This window comes from Aedes albopictus, chromosome 2, assembly GCF_035046485.1.
Source record: "Aedes albopictus strain Foshan chromosome 2, AalbF5, whole genome shotgun sequence".
Classification (NCBI taxonomy): domain Eukaryota; kingdom Metazoa; phylum Arthropoda; class Insecta; order Diptera; family Culicidae; genus Aedes; species Aedes albopictus.
Genome location: NC_085137.1, coordinates 53,023,899 through 53,030,921, shown reverse-complemented (window position 1 = coordinate 53,030,921; position 7,023 = coordinate 53,023,899). Strand labels below are relative to the sequence as shown.

General features: G+C 39.2%; 1 pseudogene; it reads left to right on the top strand.

Annotated features, from left to right (window-relative positions):
- The first annotated feature begins 5,468 nt into the window (after positions 1–5,468).
- LOC109409196 (uncharacterized) lies at positions 5,469–6,613 on the top strand (annotated as a pseudogene).
- Positions 6,614–7,023: the final 410 nt, after the last annotated feature.

Genomic DNA, 7,023 nt, shown 5'->3' with positions numbered 1-7,023 from the left:
ATGTTTTTCACTTGTTATTTCCTTCTGCTCAGGAGTAGATATAAGATAACTTTTGAGGCGTTCCAAGCATTTTCGCCGGTTTTGGAATAGTTCATCTTGTTTAGCCGGATTGTTTCGTCACTACATATCCTCTGTGATCTCCAACTCATTTACTATGCACGGTTTCATTAACGGGGTTCGATATGACCTCTTCAACCTTAAATGGTTGATTTAAGCCTCAAGTATTTTAAAAGACACTACACCATCTTCAACCAGAGGTTGCACAGACTGAACATTCACTAACATTAGGCAACGGACAACACGGAACACCCAGTGGACCAGTGGGGGATTTTTCGTTTGACGAAAAGTTTCCTCCGGCTGGAGCGGGAATCGAACCCACACTTCGTGGCACTCACAATATGCCTAAACGACTAACGCCGCTAACCGCACGGTCACGAAGCCCATGATTGTATTTTTAAGAGAGATTGTTTTAGAGAGGTTTTAGACTATTTAATGCCAGTTCCAATGCATTTCAGTGGTTTAACCCGTTGAAGCCGCGATTTTTCCATGCTTATGACAGATTTTTTTTTACATATTTTTATAGTATTGGTGCTTAGCAGCATAAAAAGGGGAGAATATGATGCTTAATATTGTTTCTGGATATCCCAGGTCATCCAAACTATTCTTGAGTTTAGATCCTTAAGTCAACGGATGTAACGATAACTTCTCTCAATATACAAAGCTACTATTTGTAATCTTTCATGTTAAATTAGTCTTCTGAAAGTTCACAAGACATTATCGGACCAGTCGGAATATCCTAGGTCATCCAATTTGTTGTTGTGTTTAGACCCTAAGGTCTAAGGGTGTGTCGGTAAATTCTTTAATTGTACAATGCTACAATTTGTAATCTATCAAATCCAGCAAGTCTTCTGAAAGATCAATTATCAGTATCAGATCAGTCGAGATATCCGTAGGTCATCCAAACTGTTCTTGAGTTTAGCTCCCCAAGTCTACGGGTGTAACGGTAACTTCTTTCATTATACAAAGCTACGATTTGCAATCTTTCATGTTCATGTTCATGCCAGGATATCCTAGGTTGAAAGACACGGACACTTTATCCAATATATAAAGCCACAATATGTAATCTTTCATGTCCAGTGAGTCTTCTGAAAGTTCAATAGACAGTATCAGATCTGTTGGGATGTCTAAGGTTACCCTAACCGTCCTTCAGATTACATCCTAAAGTCTACGGGTGTAACGGTAACTTTTTTCATTATACAAACTATCATGTCCAGTAAATTTTCTGAAAGTTCAATTGGCTGATGTGAAATATTTTTACAAGTATGGAATGATTATTGATTTAAACCCTATCTAGTTATGTATAGTTAGATTTAAGACGAAGCGACATGTCCAATTTTCAAGAGCATACAACTGAAGATCCAACAGATGATTTGCGCTGAAAAGTTGATCGATTGGTTAAACGGATCAAATTTTCAGCACAAAGCGTTATTTGATTCTTCAGAGATGTGGCTTTGTCATAGTTTCACCTTAGCTGGAAGTTCTTAGTTGTAGGGTAGTTTAGTTATTCAGAAATATCTCAAAGGCATTTAGGAATGGCTCTGAATTTCACAGAAGTTCACGGATCTGAGTGGGTTGGACTAGATAACGTAACTTTTAAAGCACAAATAATGATAAAGAATGCAGATTTCAAAAAAATAAATGTCGTAAAAGTTGAAACAACATTAAATGTTTCAAACACTGAATCAAAATTCAGCCATCGCGCAACAATAACGACAATGTCGTAAATTGAATTTGTTGCGACATTCTACCCAATGCGACATAGGTTTGTCCCAACTTGAACAGAATAGGATAAAGATCATGCAACACGAGTTTAGAGATTTTTTAGCCTTGTATTGTGATTTTCGAGCGGTAACTTCGAGTCGGTAAACACTGCAACGCTGCTAAGGATGTGTCATGAAAAAGTTTCGATTTTGGGTTGGTATTATGCACGAGTTGTACGCAACAAAATCAGCTTCCGTTTTGTCTGCTACAAACATTTTCGAGATCATGTCATTATCTGTTACCAGTTGGAATGAAGAGTAATTTTCACTGGTTTCAAAGGTACAAAACAATACCTACTAGTATTTGAAGAATATAAGTAAATATGGTGCATTTTGTATCATTATGCAGTGTAGCAGGCTGGCATTGCAAGTGTAAATATAAAGTTATATACTCTATGAAAACCGGCAGAGGGGGTATTTTCGGCCTTGGCAGTCTTTTAACGGCAGCAAAAACGGCTATTGCCGACGGTTTCGGTTATTTAACCTTTCTCAAGGATTCTCAAAAGATATTTTTAAACAGTTTTCGTTTAACAAATTTTGCTTATCGGTTTAGGGCCCTATCTCTCTACACTTACATATGCTCGTTTTCTTGTTGGATTTAGAATTTGGCTGTTCTATGTACAAAGTCATGGAGTGATGGCGTCCGCTATGGCTATTGATGATCAAAGTCATGTTATATTTTAATGTTTCAAAATTGTTTGCTAAAACTTTACTTACTGCGTTTGTACCGATTTGTTTGAACCTCACTGTACTTTCAGTGGAGCTTTTTTGTCGGATTCGCAGCTTTTCGAAAAAGATCGCCAACGATTTTTTCGATATTTTTATCGCCTACGCTTTGGTCGCTATTTGCTGCGACCGGACTCATGAGACAAACTGATGTGTGTTTGATTGTGTGAGAGTGTGTGAAGTGAGGAAGATTTAGCAAGGTGTGTCTGTTTGTGTGTTGGTTCTGTTTCCATTCTCTTCATCATCATCTTCTGGTTTGTTTACCTTCCCTATTTCGTGAAGAATCCCTGCATATATAGCATGAAGACCTTCTGTGTCGGTTCGTTTGTTGACTGCATGTACATTGTTTTTTATGTGGCACATTTCCAGAAACTGAAGAGTCTGTGTGTTGTTTGCCCTGTCTATAATATTCACTCTTTTTAGGTCGAACCGATGATTCTCTGCGATGCTGTGATACATTAGCGCTGTGCGTTCCCCGAGGCTGGTGATTTCGTGACTTGTTGCTGTGTGGTCCTGTTCCAGTAGTCGATCTAACGTGTTGTAATGCGTCTTGTGTCCGCTCATCCTCGTTCGCAGTCGGTTTGTTGTGATTCCTACATACGATGCCTCGCAGTTCGAGCATGGTATATGGTAGACAACATTGGACTGGTTTTCTAGTGGTACAGGATCTTTTACCTTGGAGAACATGTTGTTTACCTTCCGTACGTTGTACTTGGCGAGTCGCACGTTTGTGTACTCCCGCCTGATTACTCTGTCGATCATGTTCGACAGGTGAGGTATGTTAGCAATGGAAAGGTAGGTATGTTCCAGGTTTTGTGCGCTGTGTTGGACGGAACGATCCGTGTTTCGTTCATTCATTCTGTTTATGATCCTACTCCTCAGTGGCTTGGGGTATCCATTCATCTTTAGTTGATCGTCAATCATTTTCTTTGTGGACTGTTCGTCGAGATCGGTGGACAATCGATTTACTCGGCGGGCGAAGTTTAGAGCTACATTTAGTTTCTGGCCAAGGGGATGGAACGATTGATATTGCAGACAACGTTCACTGGCGATGGGTTTTTGGTACCAGGACGTTGTTACCTTCTGATCGCCGTGGCGTGTTAAAAGCATGTCAAGATACGGCAATTTGTTGTCCACTTCCAATTCATAAGTGAATTGAATGTGGATGTCATAGCTGTTGAAAGTATCTATTACATGTTTTAGCTGACTAAGTGGGATGGCGGTAATTAGGTCATCAACGAATTTGCGGATGAATGGCAATGGTATTTGCAACATTCGGACAACCGTATCTAACAATGTTTCCATTACCCAGTCTGCAATGTATGGGGATATCGGGTTGCCCATAGTCAGAAACCTTCGGGTTTTCCTTCAGAAACCTTCGTGTGGTTTCTTCAGCTTTGATGCAGAATTCCGCAATCGGTTCGAACTGGTTATTTCTATTACGCATATGATGGATGTAATTTGTTATCACGTTTGGGAAGGTAAACAAACCAGAAGATGATGATGAAGAGAATGGAAACAGAACCAACACACAAACAGACACACCTTGCTAAATCTTCCTCACTTCACACACTCTCACACAATCAAACACACATCAGTTTGTCTCATGAGTCCGGTCGAAGCAAATAGCGACCATAGCGTAGGCGATAAAAATTTTGAGAAAATCGTAGGCGATCTTTTTTCGAAAAGCTGCGAATCCGACAAAAAGCTCCACTGAAAGTACAGTGAGGTTCAAACAAATCGGTACAAACGCAGTAAGTAAAGTTTTAGCAAACAATTTTGAAACATTAAAATATAACATGACTTTGATCATCAATAGCCATAGCGGACGCCATCACTCCATGACTCCGTACATAGAACAGCCAAATTCTGAATCCAACAAGAAAACGAGCATATGTAAGTGTAGAGAGATAGGGCCCTAAGCCGATTAGCAAAATTTGTAAAACGAAAACTGTTAAAAAATATCTTTTTAGAATCCTTGAGAAAGGTTAAATAACCGAAACCGTCGGATTACAATGCAATAGCCGTTTTTGCTGCCGTTAAAAGACTGCCAAGGCCGAAAATACCCCCTCTGCCGGACAGTCGTAACGAAACATCATACTCTATGAAAGATTTGATGACCTAAATCATTGTAGAAGATCATCTATATGCGGGCATCTCATGGACTACGGGTTGGAAGTGACGAGATTTGTCGTTTGAGCAAAAGCTTCTACGGATTGAAGTATTCAGCCAGAGATTGGAACGAGAAGCTGAGAGATTCTGACACGAGTCGGGTTCAAGCAGGCGAAAACTGACCCGAGCCTGTTGTGCGGAAGAAGAACGACAGCACATTGTATAAAATATGATGTGGATGATATGAGATGACGACGGTTTGAATTTTTTGAAACACGGCTACTGTACAAGGGAGGGGTTTTGGGGGTTGAATCCTTTCCATTGCCGATGCTGCCTACACTATGTGTCCCTTCGACTTTTGCTAAAATTAGGAAAAACCCCTCCCTTGTTACCTTTACTGTGCACGGGCCAGACTAGAATAATTACATAGTTAGAATTGGTAGTAAAAAGAAACAACAAGAAACACTTGAAACTTTTTTTCGTCACGAAATTAATGCTAAGAAGCATTGAAAACTTATTCTATCAAACTTTTTGATTATACCTTCCAGTAAACATCATCAATTATAGATCACATTCGTATCGCTCTTATAGGTAAGTAACCATATTTCACAACCACTTCAGTTTCTACGCATCACTCATAAACATGGTTTACCTTTGGCTCAACCACCTGAGGCGTCATATCAAAAACATCTTCAAGCTTACCCCCCGCAAGAACCATTTTTGCATAGTGAGCTTCTTTCACGCAATAGCTTGCGTAAATTTGCCATCGAAACAACCTCTTCTAAGATGGATTTGGAACGCGTACCGAGCCTGTATGGTGTTGCATTATGTGTTGTGTGGTATTCGGTTTTCCATGACAGTGCGAACGAGCGAAAATTTTAATTCCGTTATGAACAACATGCACGTGATCATTACGTTTACCATCAACAATATGAGATCGTTTATAATTTTTGCCAATTTTGAGCATTTTGCTAGAGTGAAGAATTTTATCAACGACCGGAAGTACAGGAAAGATCACGCCGGAAGTGGTGAAATTCGTCAGAAAACATACGAGCATGCCGTAAAAGTGACAATGTTTTTCGTAGGCAACGTAATATTTCAAGCTTTATCATTTCTCATCAGCGGGATGGCCAATACTGAACCATTCCTAATTCCAATGGAACTTGGATGTTTACCATACTTCGCAAAGGAAGCTGTTGGGTTCTGCTATAGCATGTTATTCCTAACTGCTCCATTTTTTGCAGCATCAAACTTTTTATCACTCTATTTGGCAATAATTGGACTGAGAGCAGAGCTGAGAATTGCTCTTGACTCGATCGGAAGCATTCCGGACAGAGTGAACCAACTCGATTACGCAAATGATGCGATCGAAAAGTTCGATCAAGGAGATGAGTTTTGGAACGTACTACATAGTGAGATGAAGTATTCCATTGAGCACCACGTAGAAGTTTTGGATCATTTGAATATTTTCAAAAATGTGACGAATTACTCTTTTCTGCTTTTGTACTATATGACCATGCTGCAAATCGCTGCTGGAGTGCTAATTGTTATATTTAATCCGGTCGTCGATCTTTTCTACATACTTTCTATTGATTATTCCTTCCGCTACACTCTGGAGTGTTTCGTGTTCTGCTACATGGTATCATCGCTGAATGAGATTGTAAGTATTTCGTGTACCTATCAACACATATTGACAAAACTCCTTTCCCAAACAGCAACTTACCATTGGAGATATCATCTCGCATCAACCGTGGATATCCCGAATGAGGTTCAGCAAGCAATTCGGCAAACATTACCGGTCGGTTCGAGCCAACCTACTCATCGAATTAACGGAATCACAACGCCAGCTGGGGATCAACTGTGGCGGAATGTTCGAATTTACAATGGAAAAGTTTACGCACATCATTAAAACATCCTATTCGATTACAATGTTTCTTTGGACGTTTAGAAAGTAGTTGAAAAGTTCGGATATAACCAGAATAATGCCAAACTTGGTAGCTGCCTGTCATGGTTTATCATCTATATGCATTAGCAAAAATAAAATGGTGTTTGAAGTTCACTGTTTGGGTCAAAATAAAAGTACACTTAAACCTCAATTTATGCATGTTATTTTTATGCACTTTTAACCCTCTAATACCCAACCTCGCCTTTAGACGGGGTATAGTTTGCGTATTTTCGTTATTTTTGTTTCGTAGAAAATCAAAATTTTTATATTTTTGGGTGATATTTAGGACTGTTCTTAATAAAGAAAAAAAAGGACTGTTCTGTATATCTTACAATGGTTTTTGATGTATTTTGAAGCGTTTTTGCATTTCTAGAAAATCATTGAAAAAATGATGTTTAAGTCACCTTTAGAAAGTTATTG